Below are 13112 nucleotides of genomic sequence, written 5' to 3' on the forward strand. Positions count from 1 at the left end.
TTCTATATTGTGTGGGTAAACATTGAAATGAAATTCCCATTAGGTGGAGATTTGTTATAAAAATCTGTCTTAAAAATAAGACACTCTATCAGTTAAACAGTCATCGATGGAATATCTGATAAGTACTCGGTCCGGTCCTGGTGCTCCAAAAAAAAAAAAAAAAAAGGAACAAAGCACAATGAATACAGTATATACTTAGACTGGGTTTGGATCTTGGCTTTGCTGTTTAAATGCCATGTGACCTTGCCTAAGTTGCTTAACCTCTGATTGGCATTGGAGCTTGAGCCAGAGATGAATAGGGCTAGGTGTAGGAGCACTGACCTGATGGAGCAAGCACTCAACAAGTATTTTTTGTGTGTTTGTGTTTATTTTATTTTATTTTTTTGACATTTTCAAAAAAGTAGTTTTTAAACTGAAGGTATGCTGGGCATAGTGGCTCACTCCTGTGATCCCAGCACTTTTGGAGGGATGCCAAGGGAGGCGGATCACCTGAGCTCAGGAGTTCAAGGCCAGCCTGCCCAACATGGTGAAATCTCATCTCTACTAAAATTACAAAAGTTAGCCAGGCATGGTGGTGCACACTTGTGGTCCCAGCTACTCGTGAGGCTAAGGCAGGAGAATCGCTTGAATCCGGGAGGCGGAGGTTGCAGTAAACCAAGATCGTACCACTATACTCCAGCCTGGGCAGCAGAGTGAGATTACATCTCAAAATAACAACAACAACAAAAAACTGAGGGTAGCATGCAGTACAAACTGAAATGTTTAGAGTTGAGTTACAAATTCAGGTCTGAATGAGATGCTGCAGAGAGCCTGGCAGCAGGAGTTTTGTGGTGTTGGTAGTGGTGGTGGCATCTACTGTTAGGCTGATGGCAGTGCCTTTATCCAGGAAGAGCTGCCCTGGGTGAACACTCAAGCCTACAGCTCTTATATTTCTGGCTTGTCAAGAGACTTGATAAGGGCTGGGCAATTGTAATGACCACAACCAAGTAAGTTTGAGATTGTGGAGGGTCTGCATGCCCATAGGAAACTGGGCAGCAAACCCAGGATCTGGGGCTTGTTATGTGGGGCATTAGGAGTCACGCTGTGGCTTGGCAAGCATTAGGGTACTTAGGGGAGCATATCACCTTTAGGGCAGCAAGATTAACGCCAGACTGTAGACACTGATTAGGTGCCCAATAAGCTTTGTGGTATTGGTCAGGATTAGTTTAGGACCGAATTGAACTGCACTTGAAGATCTAAGATTTTTAAGACCTGTAGCTGGATCAGGCCAGATCAGATATGGATGAAGAACCACTTTACTGCTTTTTATACATGGCTTGCCCTTTACCTTCCCTATATCTAAGCTGTTGAGCTTACCTCTTTATTTTCACTGCCAGTATTGATCTTGATGAATTCTATCTTTCAATCAACAGTTTATTAAATATTTATGGGGTATCTATTCTATGCCAGACACTGTTCCAACCATTGGTGTTACAATGCCAAGCAGGACAGATAAGGTCCCTGTCTTGAAAGGCTTTACATTGTAGAGGCGGGGTAGGGACGAGACAAATAATATACCCATAGATAGAGAAACAGGTAAATTTTACATTATTCCCTGGGGAGGAGTCATTTGAGCAGAGACTTGCATGAAGAGAAGGGAGTGATGTAAAAGTAAAGACAGAGAACATTCCAAGCAGAAAGAGCAAAGGACCTGAGATGTGAATAAGTTTGGCACGTTTTATGGACCAGAAAGAAAAGGACGATTATTATTTGAGCAGACTAAATGATGAGAGAGTGGAGAAAGATGAGATTAGGTTAGAAAGGTAGATGGGGCCAGACAAAGTGGGTTTGTAGCCTATGATAAGGGGGTTTGATTTTGTTCCAGTTGTAGTTTGGGCAGGGAATTTATGCTTTAGACAGATTGTTCCCCTTTCCCATCTGCTAGGTGGAGGATGGACTGTGGGGGCAGTAGAAGAAATCGGAGGCCCTTTAGATACCTGTTGGGGTAGGCTAAGTGAGAGACTAGTGGCTTGGGCCTGGGTTGTTGGCGTGAGATGGTGAACAATAGATTTGGGAGATATTTGGAGGTAGGGCCAATGGAATTTACTAATGGATTTGCATGACGGGATGGAGGAAGGAGAATGATCAAGAATGGCTCCTGCATTTTTGGCGTGAGCAACTGGGTGGATTATAGTGCTATTGTCTGAGATGGTGAAGACATGGGATGGGGACATATATTTGGGGTGGTGGGAATTAATGGTTCTATTTTGGTTGTGTTAACTTTTACCAGTTGGACTTTCCAGTAGAGATGCTGAATAGGTTGGTTCTGTGATGGGAAGGGGTCAGGTTAGGGAGGTAGATTTGGCATATTGGTGGCATATTGAAGTGAACGAGGTCACTTTAAGAGGTAATGTAGACAGAGAAAGGAAGCCAAAGACATAATCTGGGGCATTCCAGATATTAGATGAGCAGATGAGGGAGATGGAGTACTGGTGTCGTAGGAGGAAAAGCAGGTGTGTGTGGTGTCACAGAATGCAAGTTCTAGAGAAGAAAGTGCTTCAAGGAGACAGTGTTTGGCTCTGTCCGATGTTCCTGATAGGTCAAGAAAGTGAATTGAGCCATATCAGTGTAGGTGTCATTGCATTCGTTTGCCTGAGACAGTCCTATTTTATGCCTGTTAATCTGGTGTCTTGTCTGATTAGTGTTTATTTTACTCAGAAATGTTCCGGTGTGGATGATAAATTATATGGTCACACTGGTCATTAGTGACCTTGGGAAAAGCTATTTAGAGGTGACGGTGAGAATGAAAACTGGTTTGGAGTGGACTAAGAATAAGTGGACTCAGAGAGTACCGACAGTTCTTTCAGTGCCTTTTGCTGTGAAAGGGGAGAGAATGTGCCGGCTGAAGGGGATGATGAGTTTAAGGGTGTTTTTGTTTGTTTGTTTGTTTCGTTTTGTTTTTTGATGGGTAATATTTTAAAGCATGTTTTTATGTTAATTAGAATAACCTAGTAGAAAAGTGAAAGTTGATATGATAAAGGGGAGAAAGAAACAAAGGGTATAATTGCAAAAGTGAGAGAGGTTGGCATCCAAAACAAAATGAAGGGGTTTACCTTAGATGGGAGCAGGAAAACTGTTTGTTAACCAGAGAGAAGGCAGACTGTGTTCAGATACAAGTTAGTGGCTTGGATGGTGGAAAGGTAGGTATTTTATCAGCTTGCATGTAATTATGAAGGCTGTGGCAAGTAATCAGCCAAAAGGAAGATGAGGAAAAGGGATGCTGGAGATTTGAACTAAAGATTGATAAATCATTGTCTTGCAAAGGATGAAGGTGAATTTACTAGTGAAGTGTAGCTGAATTGTCAGGCCATATTGGGAGCTCATTTGAGATTTGCAGTCATAAATATCAGGTAGAATGGTTGTGTGATTTTCTTCAACCATGTTAGACTACTTATACTTAGGTATAGAGACGACGAATGTGTTAGTTAGCTATTGCCACAAAAGTGCCACAGAACAAAGTGTGCCAAAGCTCAGTGGCTTAATAAAAAAATCATTTATTCTTATGGATTTGCAGATTGGTTGAGGGTCAACTAATTTAGGCTGAGGTTGGCTGGGTGATTGGCTCTACACCATATTTTAAAAATTTTTCTGGAATAAGAAGTCTAGAACAAGACTGCATGAGTGGGGTAGTTGAGAAACAATGGAGGAGGAAGTGGTAGTTGGAACTCAGGAAACTGAGATGTTCTATTTGGATGTTTATGTCATCAAAAATTGTCAGAAATTGTGGTGGAGAGATTGGTGATTTAGGTTTTAAAAAGTTCTCTCACTCTTGTGTGTTTGAGTTAGCGTGACGACAGCACTCTGGGGTGATTGTAGTACCGTACTAAATCTTTGATTTAGAACCACCTGTTCCATCTTAGTGTATTAGACGAAGTTGGCCAAGTAAAAAAAGTCATCTGTAAATGAGTAGGAGTGACTGAGGTGTCATTAGATAGTCCCAGTGAGGAAGGTGAGCAGATGTGTGCTTCCAAGGAGTGGGGTTTTTGGAGAAAGGAGAAAGACAGTAGCAATGGGGAGCTGCATCTCTAGGCCTTGGAGCAGCATTTTTGTTTTTCAGGTGTGGATGCTGATCAACTAGTTGGTCAAGAAATAAACTTAGTAGTTCGTTATTAGCATTTAAGAGAAAAATTAGAGACAAGAGTAGGAAATGCTATTCAAGCCTAAAGTCTGTTTCAGTCTAAAGACTGCTTAGTTTTTAGACTACAGAAGAAAATAGCAGATCCTAGCAAGTCTGTATGTTTTGTGAAACTTTTGAGTTCTAGGTTGTGAGATAAAAAGTCTTACTATGTAGTGTGGTCAAAAGAATTGGAAAATTCAGCTGTAAGTTACTTGGAGTGTGAGAGAGAAAAGTTTCATAAATAGTAGAGATGTGACTGAATATGAGTTATTGATTATGCATAAATACGGTGATTTTTATGTTATTTGTGTATATGTTTTATTTTTCTAGACTGTATTCTTTAGCTTGCATTGCTAGCATGGAAATACCTGATGGATGACTAATAGATGTTGACTGCCTGGATGTCAGGAAGACATAGGTACTCAGTGGTAATCCAGAAAGTATGCTTTGTTTTCTATGCAGGCTCATGGTGCAGGTCCTGGAACAGGGCACAGAGATTCAGATGGACCTGCTTGAGATGGTGAGCGATGAAGGTGACATCACAGTGGGGGTTAGACATCGCTTGTCCAGTCTATTTCTTGGCTTTGCAGGTCTAGAAACTATTGTTAGCTCCTTCAGAATTGATCAGACTTTTGGGAAATAGCTCAGGCTAGCCAAAATCAGAACACTAATATATGAACCATAATGATCTTAAACTAATTTTCAGTGGGGTAACAGGTGTTTCTAGGGACTATGTTTACATTATCCAGTGTACATCATTCTCAGGATCTAGATACCCAAGTGATAGAATTAGTAATCAGAACATCATTTGGTTAGCAGGGAATCACAAGGAAAGGGAATTTACTTCAAAGGGATAATGGAAAGTCCTATTAAACTGGCATCCCACTGCAAAACATACCTTTCTAGTGATTTGAGTATTGATTACATACTGTGAAATCCAGTATCTCCTTACCTTTCATGGTACTAGGAAAACTCTGACGAATAGTTGACCTTTGGATAACCCATTTCTGATTTTTTTGTATTCTGGTACTTGTGTTTTTCTGTCCCCAAGCACTTGAGGATGTGCCAAACTCCACCAGACAACAGTGGTTCATTGACGCAGAGATTCTCAACTAGAGGACAGGGGGCCCTGGTATTTTTAATTCTTATTTATCCCCTTATGGAGATTTAATAATGTGGACCATTTTAAACCTCACGTTAAAAATAGTTTCTTCTGGCCAGGTGCAGTGGCTCATGCCTGTAATCTCAGCACTTTGGGAGGCTGAGGTGAGTAGATCACAAGGTCAGGAGATCGAGACCATCCTGGGTAACATGGTGAAACCCCATCTCTACTAAAAATGCAAAAAATTAGCTGGGTGTGGTGGCGGGCGCCTGTAGTCCCAGCTACTAGGGAGGTTGAGGCAGGAGAATGGCGTGAACCCAGGAGGCGGAGCTTGCAGTAAGCCAAGATCACCCCACTGCACTCCAGCCTGGGCAACAGAGCGAGACTCCATCTCAAAAAAAAAAAAAAAAAAGTTTATTCTGACAGAGACTATCACTATATATTTGATTATGTTTTGAGCTTCGTTACAGTCACGTTCCAGATCTGCTCCTCCAACACTGCCCTCCACCCATTTTGAGTGGATGACCATGCTTCGTTTGCAGCCACACATTTAGAAGTTGCCAAGTAGCAAGGAGTTCTGTAGAAAGTTCATCTTCAAGATGAACAGAAACATCTACTGAGCAGTTTTTAAAAATGTTGTTAATGACTCCTCAAGATAAACTCATTTGAATTACATGTATAATGCTGCATATTTACATTAATGTGGAACAACTCAGAAAATAATAAGGAGCTCTTAGGTTGGCTTTCTGCTAGTAAACTTCATGGCCCAGTAGACTTTGGCTAATTATCGTATTAAAATTCAGAGCTCAAATCTTAAATTTATTACTGACTTCAAGAAGGGCCTTGAGTTAAGATATTAACCTTTCTGTTTCTCAGCTATTAAATGAGGCCAACAGTGCTTTGCCACTGCATTGAAATGATGTAAAAATATACCGGTTAAAGCTTGCAAAAATATCTAAATGCTCTATAAATGTGGAGCAGAAATAAGAGATGGACAGGAATAAAAAGACTTAGGACCAAGAAAAAAAATAACTCATTAAAATTATTTGGGATCACTGGGTAGAAAATAGCTCATATGATTTTTCCTTCCCTCTTTATATTCTGAATCAGGACATATAAAAAAATGTCCCTAATTTGCTGTGGAGTTCTCTCTGTCTTGTGCATTTGAGTTGGTGTGGAGACCACCCTTGGGTGATTGTAGTACCATGCTAAATCTTTGATTTAGAATCACCCATTCCATTGGTTTGACATGCAGTGGCTGGAGAAAAAGTTATGTATCTCCCAGCAGTGTCTATGGAGGGCTTATTGCTTTTCCATTTCTGTTTTATTTCTCTTATGAGATAGAAGTACTTTGTGAGTAAAAGGGTTTGGCAGATGAGGTACTTGGTAAACACAGGTTAAAACTTAAAAAAAAAAAAAACATAAATTCCTGAATCAAACCTTCAGGATTAGTGGTTGTTTATGATATAACCACGGGAACTTATATCATTGTAATGAATTTATCTGACATTCTAGCACCCAGAAATCAGTTACCTTGATATTTTATCACTTTACCTGATTAGTACTAATTTATTATTATTATCCAAATGCATAAAAATTTAAATTATTTACCATTTGAGTTTTGATGTTAATTGTATTTTATTATATTTTAAGTCTGAATTTGGAAATCCTCATAGTTTTAATCAAAATATTAGACCAACTAGAACATCCGGTCTCCATTCTAGTTAAATTATTTTTATTCAGTATAAGAATATAGAATAAAAAAAGTCTTATTTAAAATTTAATATGGAAAGGCCATTGAGGTCAGCTAGTTTGAGAAAACCTAGAAACCTTAGTATAAGAGCATCTAATAAAACTAGATGGATGTGAAACCCAAAGTGGTTTTTAAAAAATTTATTGTTCGGAGCAAGGCTAGGTACTCTAGAAGCAGTAGTAATTGAGTTACTTGTGGCTTTGTATTATTAAAATATATGGTCCTTGAAGTTGTCTCCACGACTGAATCATTTCGAGATTCATGTTTTAAGTAGTTTCATGTGGTACATAAAAGGCATTTATCTTGATGAACAAAAAATGACTCCATCCTGATTATGATTTAGCATATTATAACAGCGTCTTTGTAATTTGAACTAGAACAAGAAAAATAGAAACAATTCAAAGTCCTCATTAGAAATAAAGCCAGTTCAAAGTGGATTTTTCTTTTCTTGATTTGTGATGTTTGCCTCATGTTGTTTAGGTATGGAGCCTGTGTATAGGATAGCACATTTGTTTCAGGCTGGTTGCCAGTGTTCAGGGTTCGCCTCTCCAGTCCAGTCCAGGTGGTCACAGTCTACAGTTGTTAAATTATATGTTCTGGCATGTTTGGTTTGACACCAGCCAAAGGTTTTATAAACCCTAGCATTATTGACATATAGTCTTAAAAAATATTATTACCTCTTGGACCTTAACATCTTAATCTCATGGTTAGGTTAGTAAAATTAATGTGCTTCTGATAATCTGGTTTAAGTGTATTATGCCTTTTCTTAGGCTATATAGTTTATGAAAACTTTATTTCTAGCTTTTACAGTGGCAGTATCATAGCCAATGAGGTTTATCTGAGGCATGATTATTGCTAATTGAAAACTTTATTTCTTGGGAAAATAGAATATAGCTATATCGCTGACATAGATGCCCAAGTTACTGTTTTAAAATAAGTTTATCAATGCTAGTTTAGAAATTTGGTCATGTAAATGCATTTTTGCAGGATTGCCTCTTATTTTGGATTCTATCAGGTAGGATTATTATTTTCTATTTGAAAACTTATTTCATGGCTTGTAAGTGCTGTCGGTTGACCTCTGGTTAATCTATTATGGATTTAAAGTACAGTTGTCCCTCAGTATCCATGGGAGGTTGGTTCCATGACTTCCCTTAGGTACCAAAATCTAAGCATGCTCTAGTCCCTGACATAAAGTGGCATAGTATTAATATTTGCATATAACCCATGCACATCCTCCTGTATACTTTTTTATTTTTTATTTTTTTGAGACGGAGTCTCGCTCTGTCACCCAGGCTGGAATGCAGTGGTGAAATCTCGGCTCACAGCAACCTCCGCCTCCTGGGTTCAGGCGATTCTCTTGCCCCAGCCTCCTGAGTAGTTGGGATTACAGGCACCCATCACCGTGCCTGACCACTTTTTGTATTTTTAGTAGAGATGGGGTTTTGCCATGTTGGCCAGGCTGGTCTCAAACTCCTGACCTCAGGTGATCCACCCGCCTCGGCCTCCCAAAGTGCTGGGATTACAGATGTGAGGCACTATGTTCGGCCCCTCCTGTATACTTTAAATCATCTCTAGTTTATGTACAATACCTAATACAGTATAAATGCTGTGTAAGTAATCATTAATATGGTATGGTTTAGGGCATAATGACAGGAAAAAAGTTTGTACATAATCAGTACAGATGCACTATTTTTCCTGAATATTTTTGATCTGAGGTTGGTTGAATCCCATGGAGGGTTGACTGTACTTGATTGTTTTTCCCCTAGTGGGATATAATTTACATACCATAGATCTTAACTGTACAGTTTGCTAAGTTATAACAAATGTACAGATCTATTAATCCACACCCAAATCAAGGTATCGAGCATTTACAACCTCAGGTCTCTTCCCAATAAATCTCCCACTCCCTTTCCAGGCAGCCACTGATGTGATTTCTATTATAATAGATTAGTTTTTCCTGTTCTTGAACTTCATATAAATAGAATCATACAGAATATATTTCTTTTAAGGCTGATTTCTTCCTCATAACGTATTTGTGAGAGTCATCTATGCTGTTGTGTATTTCAGTAGTCATCCCTGTTTATTGATGAGTATGGCATTGTAAGGGTTTACTGCAGTTTAGCATGTTAATGGATACGTGTCTCCTCTGACTAGAGACAGGATGGGATATAGATCCAGTGCTGCCAGCTGTAGGAGTGAAGGATGCAAGGGCAGGAGCCAAGCCGTCATTAAAAAGACCAGTAGAACACTTTCTTTACTATGTCCACTATGTGTTAAAAATACTTGGTGTGGAAGTGTTCAGTAGTTCGTTCTGTTCGTGTCAACATTGTTTTATTTTCTAAGTTTCCTGAGATCAGAGGAGCTTGTTGTCCATTAAATTTTTCTAATATGATGATAGGTTAAAGCTGTGTGCCAAGTCCCTTTAATTTTATAATAGGATTGTTTCTTATAGCAAATACTTTAGAAATGTTAGTATTTTTAAAGCCATTATTAGTCTTTATTATTACTGATAACATTTCATCATGTGGATTTACCATATTTTACTTAATTGTTGCCATATTTTTAGATCTTTAGTTAGTTCTGGTTTCTTTCCTACTCTTATAAGTAATGCTAAAGTAAAAGTCACTTACGTATCTTGTTCCATTTTTTGAACTTTTTTCTCAAGGTAGATTTTCAGAAACATAATTTTAGGGTCAAATGTTTTGAACGTTTATATTTTTTGGTATCTATTGATCAATATTCCTTATTTTCTAAGAGAGTTGATTAGTTTATAGGGACAACAAAAATATGCTAAGGGACAAGGCTTACTATACTTTAGTTTGAATACATATTGTCTGGAAACATTTTGTTGTTTGAATTGGGAGGTGCTAGAAAGAAAAGTAAAAACATTTTGTATCGTAGTTATAAACTCTCATGGTTCTATATTTATTTGGTAACAAATGAGGCATCAAATACATTTCTCATTTTTGTATGCTATGTTTCTTCTTTTGCAAATTTTTCCCAATTACATCTTTTATGTTGAGAATATTTGATCAAAAAAGGAAGCTATCTATATTGTGAATGATCTGGGATAAAACGTCTTCTTATGCGGGAGAGAGTAAATCTTGCTGTTCCATTCACATGGGGTAGAATGTTTAATCCAAGAAAAAAAGCCTTGAGTCAGAGCTGATGTACTACATGGTCATTGCCAGGCATTGTGTTAAATGGCTGACTGACATTTAATTTTTCAGCAACCTTGAAAGGTAGGTGGTGTCTTCATTATCCATTTGAGCCACTGTCAAATAAGTTGGACTTTTAAGAGAAACCTTGGGTTAAAAGTAGTAGAAGTAGCAAGTGGAAAAAGGACAGTGTAGGAGAGATGGCTTTCAGTCTGCCTGAGGCCGCTTTGCCCCCAAATTTGTTCTCTCCATACTACCTTTGCTTTTCTACTTCATTAATTATAACATTGGAAATTCCACCAATTGCAGTTGTATTCTGCTTAAAAGTCAACCTCTCTTAAAATGTTAAAAACCCCTAGAAGGGATTTATTCTGGAAGATCTTGTGTTATTAGCCTTTAATATGAGCTAATAAGACAGTTTTTTGTGTGGGGGGAGGTTGTTGTTTTTGTTTTTTTTAAACTCTAGGACATACCTATTCCTAGGGGTGGAGTGTTGGGAGGAGGCAGGCGAGGTTGCATGTGGGGTACAGGAACGAAGGAGGAAGAGAGTTTCCTTCCTCTTTCTGGGATGTAGGGGGCTGGCCCGGTGCAGAGTTTTGACACAGGAAATGTTTGTCCTTGGCATCCTGCCATCTCCTTATTCATACTTCTACCTCTCAAAACCCTACGCCTTGGCCGCAAAACCCAGCCCTCTGCTCTGCGCATCCAACCATGACTCTCCACCCAGATCTGCCTTTCTTGTCACTAAGTGTTTCATCTTCTAAACGCATCACCCTTGCCTGCCTCCTCCCCACACTCCTCCCCAAGCTCCCCCTTGCAGGATAGCTACGGCTAGCTGAGTCAAAAACAACAGCAACAACAAAAGCTGTCTTTTCATGTTTGCATGTTTTCTTAGCTATCTGGAAGTTATATGTATATGGAGCAATCAGAACCCTTGGTAGTCTCTTCCTACTAAACAAACTGCTAATGGCTCAGGATTTGAAAGACATACTACATAAATTATTTCTCCCTATGGAATAAATGCCCAAGCTGAAAATAAACTACAGATCCTAATAGCCAAGCAGAAGGAGTATACTTGTCTAAGCGAAACATCTTATATGTAATTTGGCTTGTCAAACAATGTGAAGTAGGATGAAAACATCTTACTTTAAAATGTGCAGCTGGTGTGAGAATGTCACACGGATGCTAATTGTTTGGCTTGGTGTCTTCTGTTTCTCATGCTCTACAGTGTCTTCACTCATCATTGGTGGCTTCTCCCCCCGTTTCCTTGTTCATTGCAGAAAGCATAAAATGTGCAGGCTTATATTTGTCTCCATTGGTTGGAAATCAACATATACAAATAAAAAAGTTTTTTTTTTTTTCCTATTTTACAAAATGACAACATTTTAAGTTAGATTTATTTAATCAGGGGGCTCTGTCCTTCTACTTCATGTTTCTCCAAACTCTAAAGCTGTTGCTGTTCACCGAACAGGAAGAGTAACGTGTGGAGCCTGGTGACTGTTCTACAAAACGCTGGCTTGATGATCAAAGGTCGTTCAGACTCCAAAGGCCTTTCAACACGCCAAAGTGAGGCAATCTCTAGTGAGTGGAGGGTAGTATTTCCCGTAGAAGCCACAGTCCGTATATAGCTCCCCTTAGCCTTTGTTATATTTGCTAGCATTGTAGAAATCCAGAAAGACATTCCTTTACTTGCTTCTCCCTGACATTCTTTTAAATAATGTTTGACCATTTCAATGGTACATAGAAAATGTACCGCTTAACAAATACATAAAATCTAACAAATACATAAAAATAAATAGGAAATGTTGGTATCACACCTAACCAGAGACAAACCCTATTAACAATTGTGGTATAGCCTCTAGTACTGTCTGTTGTTATGTACACATGCGTTTACCCAAAAAAGGGGTCATACTGTAGATTCTTTTAGAAACTAGCTTTTTATATTAAATGTGTTAGAAATATTTTTCCAAGTCATTAAATATTTGTCTACTGTATCTCTTTTAAGAGCTGCAAAATATTCAGTTTCACTGATATTATAGAATTGACTTCATTTTTCTCTTGTTATTGGACATTTAAGTTCTTTTCAATTTTTTATATTTTAAACAGCACTATAATTAATAGTTCTATAGCTAAGTAGATTCACATTCACAGTTTGTTCCATTGTGTGATATAACAGCTTGGGGTTCTTCTGCAAGCAAGGCTTATGTGCAGTTCATTTATTTGGGAAGTGATCCCAAGGAGCCACAGTAAGTGAATGGAGCACTTGAGCTGGAAAGGAGGGAAAACCAGTTCGTAGGTGCAGTACAGAACTGGCCATAGCTACATGTGACAGGACCTTTGAAAGCCTTATGAAATGTGTCTCAGAACTGTCTTCTAGGAGAATACCAGGGGGAAGTATTTCTCTTCCTTTGATCCATTCTTCACTGGTCAAGGGTGGTCCCACAGCATTATTTCCCACATACTTCCAGATTGTGTGGGTATGAGCCCAGTGCATCACTGAAGTCCTAGGATAGGAAGCCAGAGAGAAGTATGGGTGGGGGCTGGGGTGAGGCCCTGTTTCGTTACATCTTCAGAAAGGTGGTCAAAGCCTGCTAGGGCCTCGTTGCTGCAGTGGTGGCTTGAGCAAGAAGTAAGGCTGAGGGACTTTGTAGTAGGATACAAGAAGTGTCTGGTACACATACATTCCTGGAAACAGAGTTTGTAATTTTGTCTCAAAGGACATGCAGAATTGTATCTCTTAAAATACAAATACACATGGGAGTCATAAAATTATGTTCAGGTTGATTCATTTATGAGGTACACATTCTAAGACCTGAGGATGCGGCAGGGGGCGAAACAGATGCAATCCTACTGCCACAGAGCTTACATTCCTCTGCAGGAAGATAGTAAACATGGGAACAAATACATAACATCAGTGCTGACAGCAGTAGGTGCTGGGAAGCA

The 13112-nt window shown here is 38.9% G+C and overlaps 1 protein-coding gene and 1 pseudogene across 2 annotated transcripts in view; both read left to right on the plus strand.

The window, feature by feature from the left end:
- Window positions 1-13112, plus strand: part of KLHL2 (kelch like family member 2) — a 113087-nt gene that overhangs the window by 37405 nt on the left and 62570 nt on the right. The gene's annotated exons all lie outside the window — the stretch shown is intronic.
- LOC114678633 (U4 spliceosomal RNA) lies at window positions 7811-7888 on the plus strand (annotated as a pseudogene).

The sequence above is a fragment of the Macaca mulatta genome, chromosome 5 (genome assembly GCF_049350105.2).
Source record: "Macaca mulatta isolate MMU2019108-1 chromosome 5, T2T-MMU8v2.0, whole genome shotgun sequence".
NCBI classification, from domain to species: domain Eukaryota; kingdom Metazoa; phylum Chordata; class Mammalia; order Primates; family Cercopithecidae; genus Macaca; species Macaca mulatta.